Here is a 20,115-nt window from a genome sequence, read left to right on the forward strand (position 1 = left end):
CTTCCATGGCTGGTAGAGAGCATTTTCGGCAGCTTGGATGGTGTCCTCGTTGGCTGAAACCTCTGCTTCTTACAGGGGCATGTGGATCCTGTGGAGTACAGCATCGTGATGGAGTTTCTCAATCCTGGGTAGGGAGGTTTGTCACCTGAGAGAGGCTAGGTGCTTTCTCACGGTGATTCCACCTTTAAATCATTCTCTCGATTTCTTAAGAAACAAACAAAGCAAGATAATTTGCAGTTTATTTGCCCTGTTTTTGTTTGTTTGGTCAATTTAATGTTCAGTGGCCCAATGATGAAGTTGGTTTATAAGCTTCAAGCTGAAGACTGTAAGTTTGACTTTCCCATCTCCTTCCTGCCTGTAAGTAAACCACAGTGGTGAGAGTGGTGCTCGGGACAGTGGACCTTGCACAGCTCTGCGGTGATGGGCAGTCTCCTCCAGTCCTCCAAGGACAAATTGAGGGGTGATTTGTTCTGGGGATATGAGAGGGAGAGGACATGGGTATTGCATGGCTGCTACCCTTGCTGTCTGCAGCTTTTTATGAGATAGTAGGAGAAGTTCTAAGCAAAGACTCTTGTTCAGGCACTGCTCAGAGACAGGGCACTGTCCCTACAGGTTGGTTCTGTGTGCACGTCTTCCCCAGCAGCCTTCCCAAAGGCTGCTGTGTGTGAGGCACCAGGTATCAGGCACTACGTGCCAGCACCTGCCCACAGCCTCGCTGCATCTCTCTGCAGGGTCCTCTGAAGGCGTCCATCCAGGAGCACATCTTCCTCAACAGTCCCCTGTACCACAATGAGGTCCAGTTCCCCTTACTGGGGGCTTTGGCCTGAACCTAGTCCTGAGTATCCTTTGGGGGCCCTGAGGTAGGGAGGCTGTGGGTGACTCAGCAACCCTGTGTGTTTACCCCTGACGCTGCTGTCAGATCTGTTGGAGTATTACATATTCTCCTTTGCCTTGAGCCTCATCACTCAAAAAGTAGGGAAGAGATGCCTCTTGCTGGGAGGGGCGGGGCCATGGCCCTGGGCTTCCCTGCACTTGCCGGTGCTTGGTGGCCAGGCGGTGTCCAGAGCCCACACTAACAAATAGCTTGGTTTTCCAGCCACTCCGTGTCCCTCCACGTCTGTACTTCAGGCATACCTACTTCATCCTGGTGGACAGGTACCTGTTGTGGTTCCTGCCCACTGAAGGCAATTGCCCCCACCCCACACTCTCCTCCAGCCCAGGGGGGCCAGACCCTCACCAGCTCCCAGGTAAAGTTGCCCTGATTGTTACCAGCAGGTCTTGATAGGGAGGCTCTGGGTCAAAGAGCCTGTTGTGCCAGTCCAAACAGGCTGGGCCTGATGCCGGACTGCACAGGTGGGGAGTGTGAACCAGGGGCTCTCATGTCTGGCTGTGCTGGGGCCTCAGTGGGCCCTAACCCAGGGCCTCTTGGCTGACTTCCCAGGAGACCCTTTTGCTCCAGCAGCAGCTGCCTGTGCACCTCCGACTCCTCTCAGTCTCTCTGGCCTATCACCTTTCCCGGGAGGCTGCATGCAGGCCCCTTCCTGCAGATGCTGGCCCATCCCAGATCTGCTGGCACGTGCAGACCAGGCCGGGCCTCTACCTGCAATTCACACGTTGAACAGGTGCCCCCAGAGAGTGGCAGGGAGAAAGGAGGCAGCAGGAGGAGATGCTGCCCGGGTGGCGGCAGTGATCAGTGGCCCTGAAATGTGGCTGATCCTGTGGAGGACTCGGAGGCCAGGCGGATTCACACCTCTCAGAGGCACAGTCCAGCTGCCAAGCAGTTATTTCACACCTGTTTATTTTATTTTATTTTATTTTTTTTTGCCTGTTTTAACATTTTGGGTCTTTTTACTTTTTTCTTGTAGAAATTATATATATATATATATATATAAAATACATAAATTGTACATAATATATAATTATAACATATTCATATTTAAATATATTATACATATATTATATATTATATATATATATTTTTGAGATGGAGTCTCACTCTGTCACCTAGGCTGCAGTGCGGTGGCACAATCTTGGCTCACTGCAACCTCAGTCTCCCAGGTTCAAGCAATTCTCCCACCTCAGCCTCCTGAGTAGCTGCGATTACAGGCATTTGCTACCACCCTCAGCTAATTTTTGTATTTTTAGCAGAGCTAGGGTTTCACCATGTTGGCCAGGCTGATCTTGAACTCCTGACCTCAACTGATCTGCCCACCTCAGCCTCCCAAAATGCTGGGATTATAGGTGTGAGCCAGTGAGCCACTGCACCCTGGCCTTTTTTTTTTTTTTTTTTTGAGACAGGGTCTAGCTTGGTCACCTAGGCTGAAGTGCAGTGCAACGTTGACCTCCTGAGCTCAAGTGATCCTCCTCCTTCAGCACCCAAGTAGCTGGTACTGTAGGCATGCTGCACCCCCACACCCAGCTTTTACTTTTTGTAAGATGTGTCTAGTTATGCTGCCCAGGCTGGTCTAGAACTCCTGGGCTCAAGTGATCCTCTTGCCTCAGCCTCTCAAAGTGCAGGGATTATGGGCATGAGCCACCAAATTCAGCCATTATGTTTGTTTTTTGGTATGTTTTGGAGATGGGGTCTCGCTCTCTTTCCCAGGCTGGAGTGCAATGGCAAAATCTCAGCTCACTGCAACCTCTGCCTCGGGTTCAAGTGATTCTCCCGGCTCAGGGAGAGGGTTGCCCTTTGGGCTGTCTGATATTTGCTGGGGCTTGCCGAGGGCCGCCCCTTGGGCTGATATCAGCTTGGGCTTTGTTGGCAGTAGCACCGCAGTGGGACATCTGGTCCTTGCCAAGTGTCTCATCAGGAGGGCTGCAGTGCATCTTTACCCCATTGCTGATGATGCTAGCTTTATCACTGGGCAGAAAGAATGTCAGCCAGGTTTGTCCCCGTAAAATAAGTACTTTGTGCCTAGATTAAATAGTAATGAAGCCAGGTGCTGTGGCTCATGCCTGTGATCCCAGCACTTCGGGAGGCCAAGGTAGGGGATCACTGGAGTTCAGGAGTGTCAGACCAGCCCGGACAACATAGAAAAACCCCATCTCTACTCAAAATTTACGTCAGGCATGGTGGTGTGCACCTGTAATCCCAGTTATGTGGAAGGCTGAGGTGAGAGGATCATTTTCACCCTGGAGGCAGAGGTGGCAGTGAGCCAAGATCGTGCCACTGTACTCCAGCCTGGGCTACACAGTGAGACCTTATCTCAAAAATAAAAATTAGTAATGAGTGCCTGGACAACATAACACGACTTTGTTTCTGTTAAAAAGGAAAACATTAGCCAGGCATGGTGGTGTGCACCTGTGGTCCCAGCTACTTGGGAGGCCTAAGTCTAGGAGGTTGAAGTTACAGTGATCTGTGACGTCATTGCACTCCAGCCTGGGCAACAGAATGAGCCAGTCTCAAAATAATAAAGAAAAAAAATTGGTAATGAGGATTTATCAGGAAGATGTAATGAGGACTTTATAATTTCACTAGTATTAGCATCTGCTGTTGATTCTCTCCTTTTTTCAAATTCATTTTATTTTATTTTGAGACAGGTTCTTGTTCTCTCACCCCAGGCTGGAATGACGTGGTGTGATCTCGGCTCATGGTAGCCTTAACCTCCTGGGCTCAAGTGATCTTCCTGCCTGAGCCCAAGTATCTGGGACTATAGGCAGGCACCACCACACCTGGCTAATTTTTGTATTTTTGTAGAGACAGGGTTTTGCTATGTTGCCCAGGCTGGAAATTTCTTATTTTTTTAGAAACAGGGTCTTGCTCTGTCACCCCAAGCTGGAGTGAAGTTGGCATGATCATATATCACTGTAGCTTCAACTCCTGGACCCAAGCCATTCTCCTTCCTCAGCCTTGTAAGTAGCTAGGACTACTGGCACATGCCACTATGCCCAGCTATTTTATGGTTTAATGTTTTTGTAGAGACAGGGTCTCACTTTGTTGCCCAGGCTGGTCTCAAATGCCTAGTCTCAAGAAATCCTCCTACCTTGGCCTCCCAAAATGCCGAGATTACAGGTGTGAGCCCCCATGCCCGACCTCAGTGTTGATTCTGGACCAAATCAGCTCTTAATAGGGTGGTTGCCAAATGGTGGTTCTCTAACTTCATCCCTTCTACGTTGATTGGTGGGTCAGTGGTCACTCTGTGGTAAGGAAGACTTCTCTCTTTGCTATTTATTCAGGGATATCAGTGTGGATTACAGGGCTGTGGGGAGCATTGTGCTATTGAACAAGTTGTAATCAGTCCCTACTGCCACTGATTTTGATGTCCAGATTGTCCCTGACTACGCCAGTGGGAGCCTGTAACTTGGACCTGTTTCTGTGTCTCCCTCAGGACACCAGCCTGCCCTTTGCTTCCTACAGCCTCCACCACACTAGCCTCCTGAAGCCAAACATCTCTCATCAGACGTCTGTGAATGCAGACCCCACCTCCCACGAGATCTGGAGGTCAGAAACTGCTCCAGGTAGAGTCCAGCTGGTCTCAGCTTCTGTTTCAAAAGAAACTGTTCAGCCAGCAGGCACCGTGGCTCACGCCAATAATCCCAGCACTCTGGGAGGCTGAGGTGGGTGGATCACGTGATGTCAGGAGTTTGAGACCAGCCTGTCCAACATGGTAAAACCCTGTCTCTACTAAAAACACAAAAATTAGCCAGGCATGCTGGCAGCTGCCTGTAGTCCCAGCTACTCAGGAGGCTGAAGCAGAGAATTGCTTGAACCGGGAGGCAGAGGCTGCAGTGAGCTGAGATCACACCACTGCACTTTAGCTTGGGTGACAGAGCTAGACTCTATCTCAAAAAAAAAAAAAAAGAAAGAAAGAAAGAAAGAAAGAAAAGAAACTGTTCAGCCACCTTCCACTATATGGAGGAGTGTCCCAGAGACGGCCCCTCACCCAAGGGCTGATTCTAAATTGTTGGTATTTTCCTGCTATGACATTTAGAAAACATGAAAATAAATCTGCCCACCAATCTAGCTTATATGTCATTGACAGAGTTTTTCATCCTAGGATCTCCTGTCCACGGGAGTTGTTTCGTTTTGCCCGTGGTGATATAATTGTTTCTGTCTTTTAGTTTCCATTTCCTGTGTTGTTGGAGATGTTTCCTGTGATTACCACCATGTGGATATTAAGCCCTGTCCCAGTAGCATTTTTATGACACTGAATGGTGAGGGGTCTGTGCAGCCTCCACAGGCCTTCAATTGATTCAGAGGATTTGAGTAGTAGGTGACAGAGTCCGTTGTCTGCCCAGAGGGGATCCAGCCTCTCGGGATGGTATGGGCTGGCTCACTTCCTGAGTGCTGGCCACCTCTCTGGTCCTGGCTGTGTGTTCTTGGCACACCTCAGAGAATCGGCAGGTGCTGCTTCTGACACTGGATCCTAGGGCTGACCTGGTAGCCTCAGCCTCACTGTTGACAGTCTGGAATGTAGATAAGATAGGATTCTTTTTCCCACCTTGTACATAACTCCTAGTATCTGGGGTGCTGCATTTTTTGAAGCCTCCATGCCATTTCACAGCTTCCTCCAGGGGTGGAATGGTAGGAACCATCATTCCTGTTCAGAGGGGACCATAGTGCCCTGATGGCTCTCGGGTATGTGGACTGTGGGCTGTGGGCTGTGCTGGCTGTGAAGTGGGCAGGGCAAGCTTACAGGACAGAACTGGAAGGTTCTGTTGTTTTCCAGACCAAAGCATTATTATTATTATTATTCTAGATGGAGTCTCTGCCACCCAGGCTGGAGTGCAATGGTGAGATCTTGGCTCACTGCAACCTCCACCTGGGTTCAGGTAATTCTCCTGCCTCAGTCTCTGAGTGGCTGGGATTACAGGCACCCGCTGCTGTTGCAGGAAGTCAGGGACCCCGAATGGAGGGACTGGCTCTGTGCTCTTGGCAGAAGAACATAAATTGTGAAGATTTCATGGACATTTATTAGTTCCCCAAATTAATATTTTTATAATTTCTTACGCCTGTCTTTACTGCAATCTCTGAACATAAATTGTGAAGATTTCATGGACATTTATCACTTCCCCAGTCAATATTCTTATAATTTCCTATGCCTGTCTTTAATCTCTTAATCCTGTCATCTTCATAAGCTGAGGATCCTGTGATGATTGCGTTATCTGCACAAATTGTTTATAGAGCATGTGTGTTTGAACAATATGAAATCTGGGCATCCAAAAGGAACAGGATGGCTGCGATTTTCAGGGAACAAGGGAGATAACCACTGGGCCTGACTGCCTGAGGGGCCAGACAGAACAGAGTTATATTTCTCTTCTTACAAAAGCGAATGGGAGAAATATTGTTGAATTCTTTTTCTCAGTAAGGAACAGCCCTGAGAAAGCGAAAAGAGAAGTCTTCCTTACCACAGAGTGACCACTGACCCACCAATCAACGTAGAAGGGATGAAGTTAGAGAACCACCATTTGGCAACCACCCTATTAAGAGCTGATTTGGTCCAGAATCAACACTGAGGTCAGGCATGGGGGCTCACACCTGTAATCTCGGCATTTTGGGAGGCCAAGGTAGGAGGATTTCTTGAGACTAGGCATTTGAGACCAGCCTGGGCAACAAAGTGAGACCCTGTCTCTACAAAAACATTAAACCATAAAATAGCTGGGCATAGTGGCATAGTGGCATGTGCCAGTAGTCCTAGCTACTTACAAGGCTGAGGAAGGAGAATGGCTTGGGTCCAGAAGTTGCTTCTGTTTTTCTTTTTTGTTTGAGACAGGGTCTCACTCTGTGTTGCCCAGGCTGGAGCGCAGTGTCACAATCTCAGCTCACTGCAGCCTCAAACTTCTGGGAACAAGTGATCCTCCCACCTCAGACTCCCAAGTAGCTGAGACTATAGGTGTGTCCCACCACACCCAGCTCATTTTTGTACTTTTTGTAGAGACAGGTTTTCACTATGTTGGCCAGGCTGATCTTGAACACCTGCCTCAAGTGATCCACCTGCCTCAGTCTCTCAAAGTGCTGGGATGACAGGCATCAGCCACATTTGCTGGTTGCCTTTTGACTCTATCAGTAGTATCTTTTAATAAAAGAGTATTGATTTTGATAAAGCCTGGTTGTCTGTTTCTTTTGTTGCCTGCGCTTTGGGTGTCATATCTAATTAATCATTGTGAAATCCAGTGTAACTTTCGCCCATGTTTTCTTCTGAGTTTATGGTTTTAGTTCTTATCTTTGGGTTGCTTACTGACTTTTAGTTTTTGGCAATGGTGTGAAGGAAGGGCCCAGCTTCACTGTTCCACTGCATGTGGATATTCTGCATGTGTTCCCAGCTCTATGTCGGAGGCACTGTCCTTTCCCCACTGAATGGTCTTGGCACCACTGTTGAGAATAATTTGACTCATGCTTTTTTGCAGATTTTTGTTGAAATGTTGCTTCGCTAGTATTCCTTGGAGATGTGCCAAAAAATGCAGTCCCCTTACGCCAAGGTATGTTTCCATAAATTTTGTTCCCACCTCCTTCTTCTGACCCTGCTCAGCCTGCTGCTTCTTATCCTGCCTGAGTTTGCCCAGGCTGGATGGTGGGAATAGAAACTCACCACCCACCCCTCACTCAGAAGCCAGACAAGAGGTGGGCATAGTTCTCTAGTCCCTGATATGGGGCAGGGGGTGTTGCACCCTGATGTGTGGACACTTGAGGCCTGGCCTCTCTGGAGCCCCCTCCCTGGCAGGAGAACAGATGAAGCTGTGGTGCTCTGGCTCTGGGTGTGGGGGAACTGTGATGTCTCTGGGAGCCACGTTCTCGTCTCCTTGACCATTAGCAGCTACTTGGTGTTTTCCCATGAAGTGGGGCTGCCTGGGGCAGACGTCTGCCCACCGTGGTGACCTGGAGCCTCCTTTTCCTGTCACCCCTACTCCCCCACCTCTTCCAGAGCATGAACAAGCAGCCGCTCTCATGGTGTGTGGGGCCTGGCGCCCTCCTGCATGAGGCCTAGCCTGCCTCCTCTCCCTCCACTTTACCTCTCCCTGTTCCCTTTCTGGGGAGCACACTAGTCACAGATGCATGGAGGTGGCAGAGACCCTGGGTCACTCCTGCTGTTGCTGTCCATGGAGCTAACATCCCCCTGGACTGGTCAGAGTGAGAAAGCGGTAGATCCCCTGTTGGCCACCCTCCATGGAGCAGGCTGACTCACACACATCCAGGACTCTGCCTGAGGTGCCATCAGCCACGTAGTCTGGTGCCCACAGTGTCTGTGCATCAGTGTGCTTCGGAGACTTTGGCTTTGTCACTAACACAATTCTTGAGGGCTTCCTCTAGAATAAAGACTCTGTGGGTGACAGAGTTAAACTTCAGAAGAGCATCCTGTCACTTTTCCTCTGCTTCTGGGGAAGAGCTGTGGATCTGCTTCTGCCACAGTCTCTGCAGCCAGTTCTATGGCCCCAGGCTTTGCAGTGTGGAGGCTGTCTTAAAGCATAGGGTCCCCATAGGGTCCCCAGATCCTCACCCTCAGCATCATATGGGAGAATGGGGAAAAGCTGAGGACCCCATCTGGGGCCTCCTGAGTCACCAAGAGCCTGCAGTGCCCTTCCTGCTCCCAGAGCAGACTAGCTGCATGCACCTGGGGGCCTGGTTGTTTCCAGAGCCCGTTCCTCCCATGGGGCTCTGGGACACTCAATGTTCCTGCATGTGGTTCTGGCCTGGCAGGAGCAAGGGCTGCTACACTGCATTGTGTTCCTGTTGCTCCTTCTGCCTTCTGAGTGGAAACACACCTACTTTCAAAGGCCAGCCAGAAAGGCTCTTCTGGGCTGTCACCTGTGAAGATTGTGTCCTCACGGGCCAGACGGAAAAGCAGGTGGCTGTCCCTGTAGAAGGCAAGAGGTGCCTTTCCCTTGCCCACATTCAACTTACTCTTGGCCAGACCTAGGGGTGGGTGGGCCCTGCTCAGAATGACTTGCAGTGCTGGTACCAAGTACCCAGAAATGATCCACTCTTTGCTTCTTCCAACTGAGGTAAAAATAAAATAAAATAAAATAAAATAAAATAAAATAAAATAAAATAAAAAAAATAAAAAAAGAAAACTGGGTGGGTGGGAATGAGAAAAAGGCAGCTACGGATGTCTGTGTCCTCTAAGGTCCCTTGCCACTTGCCCAGGCCTGTGCTGCACCTGCCATACAGAAATCACTGCCCATCCCTGCTAGCCCTTGTCTCCAGACGCAAGAAGTGAGGCTCCTGGGGTCATCCTCCTCACCCTGGTTGAGTCCAGGGTGTGTGCTTGCTCCCTGATGGCCCTGTGGGCAGTAAGGACAGTCATGGTGCTGCAGGCCACTGTGTCCCTGCAAGTGAGGAGACACCACACTGGGGAACTGTATGTCTGATTCCTGCCTGAGACCCAGATCTGGCACAGAGGAAGGATGTGGAGGGCAGCATCACCCTGCTCTGCCTGTCTTGATGTCTAGTAGGTGTGTTCTGATCTCTCCTGATGTGGACCCCAGTGGATGCACTGCTCAGGCAGGAGGCGTAGTGCTCAGAGCAGGATGTGTGCGTCGCTCTGGCTGCACTAGGCTGAGAGTGCTTTGGCAGGCCACGGTGCTGCAGGGCGTGTAGGTTGGAGGGTCTTGGCTGGGAGCCAGCTCAGCCTCAGATTCCTACTACCTCTGGGTGTGTGTGGTTCTGGCCAGATCCTTGGGAGCTCCGGCCCTTGGAAGCCCACCTTATCTGGAGGGTGAAAGTTCCTGGTGCTATAGGAGAGGTTGCCTCCTAGATTCAGAGCTGATGTGCACACCACCTCAGCTGACCTCCAGACTGTAGGGGTGGAGGGAAGGGCCTGGTGCCCTGAGGGACCTGTGTTTGTCCTTACTTCTCAGAGAGCCCACTCATGGAGGGGACTTTGATTGGGTTTTAGACACACAGGAATTAATCATGTTTTGTACCAGTTTGGTAAATTTCTCAAGACAACCCAGGGAAATCCAGTCAATTTCGTGTGTCTTTTCTGGGCAGAGTTCACCTCCTGGAACATGCTCCAATGGTTTCTTTTCTGAGCCTCAGGATCTCGAGGTCTTGGTGGCTGGCAGCATGTCCCAGTGAGGACCCTGGGCTCTTGGAGAGCTCTGATGTGTATGTGTGACAGTGTGGCCTGAGTCATGGGGGAGGGTGGATCTAATCTGGAATGGTAGCAAGTTGGGCCCTTCCAGTGAGCTGGAGAGGTCTTTAGGCCCCAGCAACATTGAGTGGCCACCCAGGTGGCCTGGAGGGTGTCTGCCTGGGCCTCCAAGGCTGATGAGTACATGGCCACAGCCTTGGCCTGGCTGTGCAGCGGGGGTGCTGCACTGACCCGTGGTTGCTGGGACTATTCAGATTGTCACTGTGGCGTTTTTTTCTCACTTCTGGTCTCATTCTCATCACTCTCTCTGCTTTGCCCTCCCATGTCTGGTCCCATCTCTCCCCTTCCCCAACCCAACCTCTCGTCCTCTGCTCTTCTGTCTTCCAGCTTCTGTTGGTTTTCTCAGCTGGAGATTCTGCACTACTGTGTGTCTCCAGCACCCTCCAGAGCCCTGCCCAACTTAGCCTCCAGGCTCTTCACAGCCTACCAAGTACCGGCTGTGGTTCTTTGTTCCTTTCCCCTTGCCCAGAGTGCATGTCCATGCCTGGCAAAGCAAGGGGTCAGCTGCAGGTGACTCAGAGTTTAGCTCCAGGCAGAATGAAATCCCTGTGTTGGGGAGGTGGGGGTCAGCCTCTAGCCTGGCCTGGCCCTTGGCTTTGCAGAGTAGCCTGGTGTGGGCGGAAGTGTGGCTATGAGGAATAATGAGGTGCATGGCCCTGGCTGGCGAGGGTCCCAGCCAGTGGAGGTGTCACCAGCTCTCTGCTGTTGGGGCCCCCGTGCTTGGTGCTGGTGTGAAGAGCTGGAATTGTCAGGCCTCTGCAGTGGCAAGGTTCACCCCCACTTTGCAGGGCTTGGCACTTGGGAAGATACAGAGGCCTGGGACTCCCAGGTGGTGTGGTTTCTGCCTTCTTCAGAAGTGTCTGTCACCCCACCTGGAGGTGCTGTGACCCACAGCCTGTGTGCAAGGCAGGGGGGTGGGAAGAACTTGGGGCTTGACCCTATAGCCCACAGAGGCTGTCAGTCTTTGACAGTCCAGCCAGGGCCCGGCCTTCACCTGGAGAGCTCTGGTCACTCATACGCACCTCCAGAGGTGGATGAGTGTAAGTGGTGACCTCATAGAGGTTGCAGCTATATAGGCAGAAATGACAAGTGTGTGGATGGATTTGAGGTCAGTGAAGCAGAGTTCAGACTTCAGGGATGGCAGAGTTAACGAATCCGTGAGAGTCGGGGAGATGAGCTGTGTTCACAGCCAGGGGTCTCTCCTGTTCACCTGGGAAGGAGCACGCATGAGTGAACGGGAATTTGAGGACAAGATAAGAAAATGTGTTGGGCCCCGAGTGCTGGTGGCCTGGAATGCCGGCCACAGCACACGGGGGCACCCCATTCTGCAGGAGCCACTGCAGAGGAGGGACTAGAGGGCTTGGGACACCAGGTGAGGAGGACAGCTTCCAGGAAGCATCTGGCAAGCCCTATGTGGGAGGGTGACTACTGAGGGCCCACGGTGTGAGCTGAGGTACTGCAAGGCTGGGTCCGGTGGGAAACGTGGGGCTTTGAGGACATATCCTTAAGCACCAAGCAGGTGCAACTGTCACCAGGGACTCTATGTGGGCACGTGGCCCAGGAGGGGTGCAAAGCTGAGGGAGAAGTTTGGGTCAGCAAACCTGTAGGAAAATAGCATGAGAGGGTTCCATGTGACAGCTGGGGACATGGGCAGTGAGCCCTCCAGACCCTTTGGAAGGACCAGGTGAGATGGGTTGAGTGCACCAGTGGGGGAAGGCGGGTTTCCAGTTCCCATGTGGAGGTCATCCGCTCCCCTGAGCTGTAAGGAGGATGTCGTGACTCAGGATCCCAGGTCAGGATCGGAGGGAGGGCCAGGGCTGAGACTGGAGGAGAAGGACCCTGGACCCACCCTGCTGATGCCCTTTTAGTTGGGCAGTATAGGTACAGGTATCTCACACTTTTTCCTTTTTTTTTTCTTTCTTCTTTTTTGAGATGGAGTCACCCTCTGTTGCCCAGGCTGGAGTGCAGTGATATGATCTCGGCTCACAGAAGCCTCCATCTCCTGGATTCAAGCCATTCTCCTGCCTCAGTCTCCTTAGCAGCTGGGATTACAAGTGCATGCCACCACGCCCGGCTAATTTTTGTATTTTTAGTAGAGATGGGGTTTCACCATGTTGGCCAGGCTGCTCTCAAACTCCTAACCTCAGGTGATCTGCCTGCCTCAGCCTCCCAAAGTGCTGGGATTACAGGCATGAGCCACCATGCCTAGGCCTTCCTTCCAAAACAACACAAATTTACTGCCCAAAGACTTAACAGTACAGATAAATAGAAGTAAACAGCTGGGCATGGTGGCCCACGCCTATAATCCCAGCACTTTGGGAGGCTGAGGCAGACAGATTGCTCGGAGACCAGCCTGGGTAACATGACAAGACCCCTGTGTCTACAAAAAGAAAATACAAAAATTAACCAGGTGTGGTGGTGCGTACCTGTGGTCCCAGCTACTCAGAAGGCTGAGGTGGAAGAATCCCTTGAGCCCAGGAGGCAGAGGCTATGGTGAGCCAAGATCACGCCACTGCATTCCAGCCTGGGTGACAAGAGTGAGACCTTGTCTCAAAAAAGAAGAAAACACCCCTCACCCCACAGCTCGATCCTCAGACTCAGACACTGATCTGTGGGGTGTGTCACCTGGACCTGTGGGACATTTTCCTGACAGGGAGACTTGAGTGGATGGTGATGTGGGCAGTGGCCCCTGCGGGGTCTGCAGCATCCCAGGATATACCTAGAGGCCATGCCCTGTACCAGCCTCAGCAGCACAGATGTGTTGAGGTGCAAAGAGCTGGAGGGCAAGTGTGGAGAGGCAAGCATGTCCACTCAGACTCAGGGTCCCGCCCTCGGTGCCCCCATTCCCCTGCCCTCATCCACTGGATGCTGCCACCTGCCCTCCCAATGCTGAGCAACTAGAGGAAGCCCGCAGCCAGCAAAAAGGCTTTCCTCTCAGGCTGGGTCTCCAGGATCCTGCTTGTGTGTTGCAAATCAAAGGTTTGGCTTATACACTCGACTGTGCTCATCTTGGGGTTCTCCTGACCACAGGCCCACAGGCAACAGAGGAAGTGATGCCTGGAGCCTCTCCTGGGCTGATCCCTAGTCTGGGTGTGTCCAGGATGAGGAGCAGGTGGAAGGAGTTGGGGAGGAAAGTGAAGCCATGGAGTTTTATTTTTTGAAAAGGGTCTTACTATGTCACCCAGGCTGGAGTGTAGTGGCATGATCCTAGCTCACTGCACTCTCAAACTCCTGGGCTCAAGTGATCCTCCCACCACTGCCTCCTGAGTCACTACAGCTGTATGTGTGCAGCACCCCATCCAGCTAACTTTTAAAAATCTTTCATGGAGACAGGGTCTCCCTGTACTGCCCAGGCTAATCTCAAACTCCTGGCCTTAGCGATCTTCCTGCCTCAGCCTCCAAAGTGCTGGAATTCCAGGTCTGAGGCACTGCGCCCGAATTCCATGTGCTTTCTGCACATACTTGGGAGGCAGGTGGGAGACCCCGAATTCAGAGCTTGGGGGTGACGCCAGCCTTCTCCTGCCCTGAGGATCAAGCAGTGCCTGTGGGCACAGCCTGGTGAGCCCTATCCTGTGCCGCCCACTGCAGGTGGACAGCGATGGGGAGGGGAGAGGTCAGGGCTGGGAGGGCCCCCACAGATGTGTCTCTCTTAGTGAGCCCTGCCCAGGGTGGGCTGTGTAGGTGTTGGGCCAAGTGCTTCCCTACCACGAGCTGGCTGCCGTCTAGGCCAAGCAGTGCAAGGTAGATCCGCTGGGTACCAGGCACAGTGGTGTCCCAGGGCACGGTGGCCCCACTCCCGGCCTGGTTCGTGCCTCCTGTGGGAAAGTAGAGCAAATGGCCCAGAGCAGGATGTGGTCAGACCTGGAGGCTGAGTGCTGTGTGTGCCACAGTCCTTCCCATCCCTGACCCCTCCTTCTCCACCTAGCAGTGGTTCAGGCCCACTGGGGAACACGTGCTGGTGGTGCGCCTGCTGCTGAAGTACCTGCTTGCCTTTGCCAACAGCCTGAAGCCAGAGCAGGCCTCGCTCTCCTCCCACTCCCATGCCACCAGGCCCCTGGAGGAGTTGAAATGGTGGGTGGCCCTTGCGGCTTCCCTCAGCTGCTGTCTTCTCCTCTTACCCTCCTCAGGTGTTGCCCACAGCAACCTCACCCCAGGGCATGGTGGGGGGCAGGGTGAGGAGGAGTCCCTTCCTGTTCACGGAGCATAGAGGCCCCTGGAGGGCTAGGAAGGTGCTTTTTCACCCTGCCCAGATGGCCTGGTGGGGCTGCCAGCTGATCTCTAGCTCCCAGAGCCTCTCTCCAGACTGGCCAGAGGCGCCCCACTGTGCTGCCATCTCTTGCTCCTCCCCACCTGTCTGGAGAAGGGCTGGGGTGACCCTGACTCCCAGGCCCACCAGGGCCAGCAGAGTGGGCTATTTGTGTGGGAGGTGAGGTGTGTGCAGGAGCTGCACTGGCTTGGCCACCTGCATGCTGTGTGTTCTTGAAATGTTCCCTGACCTCTCTGAACCTTGGTTTCTTCCTCTGAGGAGTGAAGCTTAGGCCAGCTCTGAGCATACCTCAGAGATGCATGCTCTCCCCCAGCAGATCCAACCCTCACTGATGAGTTCTGGACTCATCTGTGAGCAGGGCCTCCTTACTGGGCAAGCAGCAGGTGACCCACCCTATTCCCTGCAGGGCCGCCGTCCCGAGGTTCGTCCAGCAGAAACGTTACCTCTTCCTGCAGCATTGCTTTGGCCACTGGGCGCATTGTTCAGAGCTGTACTGGCCCTGTCAAACGGGTGCCTGTGCCCTCTGTGTACCCTAATGAGGGAGGTCCCCTGGAGTGGATGAGGAGGAGAACAAGTGTTGTTATGAGGCCTTGGAGAGGAGGGGATCATTGGAGAGGAGGGGATCCTTGGAGAGGAGGGAGCTCTTGGAGGGCCACATGGTTCTGTTTCAGTTTCCAAAGCCAACCCTCAGGTATAGGAAAGCCCTGCCTTGTCCCACCTCTCTGGTGCCAGGCAAGTTCGTAGCCCTTACCCGACCAGGGAGCACTGGGTCCCCTGGGCTGGGAAAGCCCACCCACGGCCCTGGCTTCTGAAGAGCCAGCAAGAGAGCCAAACCTCACAGGGCTGTGAGTCTCTCCTGTGCCCTCTGAGGGACGTGGGAAGAGCCAGTCCCACCCAGCTGCCACCTGGGACCAGACTCCAGGCCAATGGCGGATTTGGCCCCCAGCCACTGGGCCCTCAGCTCACACCTCCCACAGGTCCTGGAAATGTGACTGAGCTACCTGCAGCCATGGCGGTATGCGCCTGACAAGCAGGCTCCAGGTAGCGACTCCCAGTCCCAGTGTGTGTTGGAGAAACGGTGAGCCTCGGCCCCTCTCCTTACAGCCATGCCACTGGCTCCCCATCATGGACGTTACTCCAGTGGTTGGAGACCAAGTCAGTGGCCTGTGCTGGGGTCAGCCTGGCCCTGGCCCAGGTGGCCTCCTGGATTCCTCTCCCAGGCCCTGCTTTGTGGAGTACAGACCAGCCCTTCTTAGGCTCAACTTTGCCAGACCCTAGAATTGGTTTCTCATGGAAGCAGTGGGTGACCTATCTTGCCCTGTCCCCTCTCCCTTCTGGCCCAGACATATGTTTAGTGACCCCCAAACTATCCGTTGACCCTCACCAGCACAGAGCAGAGCAGGGGCTGCCTTCCCCTCATCCCCTGCTTGATCCTCATGTCCATCTCAGACCAGTGTGTAGACAGCCCCCTGGCTACTCCTTCCTGTCATGGCTGGGCTTTGGCCCCACGACACCAACGGCTCCTACCCAGCCAACGACCTGGACGAGACAGGGCAGGACAGTGTCCAGAGACAGACAAGTACCTGGAGGCGGCCCTGGAGTACCTGCGCCAGATATTCCCGGTACGAACTATGGAGCCTGCCTCAGGCCATCAGGGTCTCCATCCTCAAAGGATCCACTCCTCCTCAGCCTGTGGTCAGCCCAAGCACCAGTCCCGGGCCCCACTCAGATGGAGCCAGTGTTGTGGGAGGTAGGCCCACACCCTGAGCGTCATGTCTCACTGTTAAGTGGCTGGTGGGGTGAAGACCAGTCCCCACCCTTCCTCTTGGTGCTTCTTTCTGGCAACTCAGTGAAGCACAACTCATACAGTTCACTTGCCTTGGGCACCACCAAGGATGAGAACAGAAAGCAGCAGCTCCTTGACTGCATCGGGGGTGAGGACAGACTCACCCTCATGCCTCTGGGTCGGTACCAGGTGAGAAGCCCCTGTCCCAGAGGTGCAGGCTGGGCCCTTAACTGTCCCCAGCTCCCTCCTCCCCTGTGAGCAGATGCAGCTCTGCTCCTCTGAGTTGTGTCCAGGCTGTGTTTTCTGACCTGTCCCTGTGGCCTGAGTTTCTAGATCATCAATGTGCTGCAAAGGTTTGACACTGAGTACCAGGGGGACCCAGAGCTGCAGCCCATCTGGAGCTACAAGATTGCCATCTTGGTCTGTGTGCTCTTCCAGTGGTCGTCTGCCATCAACTGCAGAGAATGGGCAGGAGGGACATCCTGGCCTCTTCAGAAAGGGTTCTCAATGCTCCTGCCCAAGGTGGCCTGTGGGGGTGGGGTGCTGCCATCCTGAGGTCTGTGGTGCCACCACCCCACGCCCTCCTGCCTCTGTCTGTGCATCACTTTGCAGGCCAGATTGCGGTCGGCTCTGTGTTCCTGGGACGACTTCCTTGGCAGCTTCTGTCTCTTATCGTTTCACTAGCCTATGATGGCCAGCAGGCACCTGCTAAGCCTCATGAGCAGAAGCAGGCAGCCGGCCACGCCCATGGCCTCAGGCTCAGCCTCGGTAGCTACCAGACTGTTTTGGCTGCTGCTGGCCTTCTTTGAGGCCTCTCTGTTCTGAGTTGGCCCTCCCTGGCACTGCTGTTGCCCTGGGCTATGTCCTCTATGCCTCTGAGTGGGGAAGCTGCAGCAGCCCTGACAGTGTCAGCTGCTGTCTTCAGAGAAGGCTGGGGGCATTTGCCACACAGCTCCACCCTTGGGCTTGGGAGATGATGGGAGCACACCCCCCAATGACCCTGCCCCCACACCTGCAAAAGCCTACCACACTTCCGCACTGTGTGCTCATCTGTCAGCTGTGAAATAGCAACATCTTGCAGGCCCAAGAGGTAAGGCCCTGGGTGGTGGGGGTGGGCCTGGGCAGCCTGGCGCTGCTGCGGGCCCCACCATGCTGACGTCCCTGTCTTTCAGCTGCGTACCTCAAGTCCCTCCTGGAAAAGGGCCAGAAGCCCCGGTGGCCCCAGAGGAGGCTGGGTCTAGCTCTCCCATGTGAGTGCCCGGTCACCCCTGCCCCATCCCTGGGGCCTGTTTGGGGCTCACTGCTATTCCTACACCCAGGGACCAAGAAGCTGTGCAGTTCCCCAAGGTCTCCACCAAAAGCCTCTTCAAGAAATGGTGAGTCCCCTGGCATGGAGATAGCAGGGCAGCCCTGGAGCCTGGGCCCCAGGGAGGGAGTGGGGAAAGAGGGGTGGCAGCACAGAAACAGAGGTGGCTGTGGTCTCACTGGGTCCCAGTAAGGGCCATGCAGGCCCTACTCCCAGCACACTCCACTCCTGGGGATGCTCAAGGTGACAGTCCCTCCACCCACCCCCAGCCTGCTTCTGAGCCCCACACCTGTGACAGCATGTGCCATCCTGCCTGAACTGAAGCAGACCCTGAATAACAACTTTGCCAAGTGGCAGAAGAGGCTGCAGGTACTGAAGAACTGGCACCTGCCCCACTTGGTGCTTTGAGCTGCCTGCATCTGTGTCTGCAGCTGGTCAGTGCCAAGCACATGTACCTGCAGCTGGAGACTGGCTCTCTATAGCATTTCCTGATTAATTCCACTACTTTTCAACCCAGCTAAATTCCAAGATAAATGACACTCAATATAGAAAAAGTACTTGATCTCCAAACTGACAAGCTGTTTGTGTTCTAGTATTTTGCTATTTGGTATTTACACAAAAGCACAAGACGAAGTTAAGTATCGCCCTACCTTGGCCAGGCCTGGTGGCTCACATCTGTAATCCCAGCACTTTGGGAGGCAGAGGCAGGCAGATCACGAGGTCAGGAGATTGAGACCATTCTGGCTAACATGGGGAAACCCTGTCTCTACTAAAAAAAAAAAAAAAACACAAAAAGTATTAGCCAGGCGTGGTGGCAGGTGCTTGTAGTCCCAGCTACTCTGGAGGCTGACACAGGAGAATGGTGTGAACCTGGGAGGCGGAGCTTGCAGTGAGCTGAGACCACGCTACTGCTTTCCAGCCTGGGCGACAGAGCGAGACTCTGTTTCAAAAAAAAAAAAAAAAAAAAAAGTAGTATTGCCCTACTTTTTGAAGACTGAAAATAAAGCTCTTTCTTTCCTAGTCATGTGCCTTGTTCCTCACTGGCTATCAGGTGTTTCTTCATAGCTCCTACTGCCTTCAGGGACCTTCCTGGGCCGGCACGGAGTCTTGCTTATCCTGGGACCTGCCAACTGCCCTGGAAAAGAGGCATAGGCAGAGCCGCACACACCTCCCTGGAAGCAGGAAGGCTTTCCTGGTCCCCTAGCTGGTCTGGAGCTGCCTTCCAAACACATGATCACTCTGGGTCTCCTGCTCAGACTATTCTCCTGGGGGCAAGACGCTGTCCTCTTCCGCCCTGACAATACCGCTCACAGGCCTCAGAAGGCTGTCTCCAGAGTGCCATGGCCACACCTGCACCGCCCCTCCCACCACAGCACAGCTGTGTCCACTGTCTGGGAGTGGCCAGCTCAGTGCCACCCTAGCCCGGCAGCACAGTCCTCCCAGGCCCACAGCCCCATTTCCTTGGCATTAATCTCAGCCTCTTCCTGCTTCAGGGAGCAGGAACTTTGCTAGGAAGCTGGAGGATGAACCACAAGCCAAGTAATGGGACAGTATGTCAGAAAAGGAGAGCTGAGGTCAAGGCTGGCCAGGGCCAGACTGCACAGTGCTGGCCCCAAGGCTGACAGCATCCTGACAGGACAGCAGGCCCAGGTTCATGGAGAAGGGTACACAGTGACAACTCCTAATGAACACAGGAATCATGAATTTATAACAATCACAAATGATGGGGTAGTACACATGAAAAAGGGGAGCCCTCTTATCACCACAGGGCTGCAGGCCATTGCCCAGAGTGCCAGGCAGCACAGGGAGGCACTCACTGCATGGCCCCACCAGCTGTCAGGTCACCTCTCAATCGGTGGTGCAGTGCATGGTACTCTGAGGACACAGGTCCTGAGGGCCTTGCTCCTCATCCTTCACAGTGAGGACATGGTCCTCATGTGAGCGGCACAGGTGTGCCTGCAGCAGGATCCCTGATGCCTCTGTGCCCTGCTGAGCACAGGTGCCCCACAGTGCTCAGCAGGAATGCCGGCAGGGCTGAGGCCCAGCTGGTGCTGGGAAGCTGGCAGCCCCCACAAGCCAGCCCTCCCTCTGAGGGGCAGCCTGTGTCCTGGACTTGGGCTTTCCCAGTGGGAGGGTGCCCCACTTGCCCAAAGCAGCTCAGCCTGAACCCAAAACTGTGACCAGAGAATCACATTTATGATTTAAGGGTTTCCTATGTCCCCTGTGTTCTATAGAAGTGAGTAGGGGTGTGTCGAGCACACACACGACACTCTAACAACACGGAGTGTGTCCTCACATAGCTGAGATGGACCCGGACCATGGACAGGCTGCAGCAAGAGCAGCCCAAGGATCCCGACTAAGAATTCCTAAGCCTGTAATCCCAGCACTTTGGGAGGCCGAGACGGGCGGATCACGAGGTCAGGAGATCGAGACCATCCTGGCCAACACTGTGAAATCCCGTCTCTACTAAAAAAAAATACAAAAAACTAGCCGGGCGAGGTGGCGGGCGCCTGTAGTCCCAGCTACTCGGGAGGCTGAGGCAGGAGAATGGCGTAAACCCGGGAGCCGGAGCTTGCAGTGAGCTGAGGTCCGGCCACTGCACTCCAGCCCGAGCGACAGAGCGAGACTCCGTCTCAAAAAAAAAAAAAAAAAAAAAAAAAAAAAG

General features: G+C 53.6%; 1 pseudogene; it reads left to right on the forward strand.

Annotated features, from left to right (window-relative positions):
• Positions 1-9: 9 nt before the first annotated feature.
• Positions 10-17,932, forward strand: LOC104676912 (annotated as a pseudogene).
• Positions 17,933-20,115: the final 2,183 nt, after the last annotated feature.

This window comes from Rhinopithecus roxellana, chromosome 13 (assembly GCF_007565055.1).
Source record: "Rhinopithecus roxellana isolate Shanxi Qingling chromosome 13, ASM756505v1, whole genome shotgun sequence".
In the NCBI taxonomy this organism is placed as follows: domain Eukaryota; kingdom Metazoa; phylum Chordata; class Mammalia; order Primates; family Cercopithecidae; genus Rhinopithecus; species Rhinopithecus roxellana.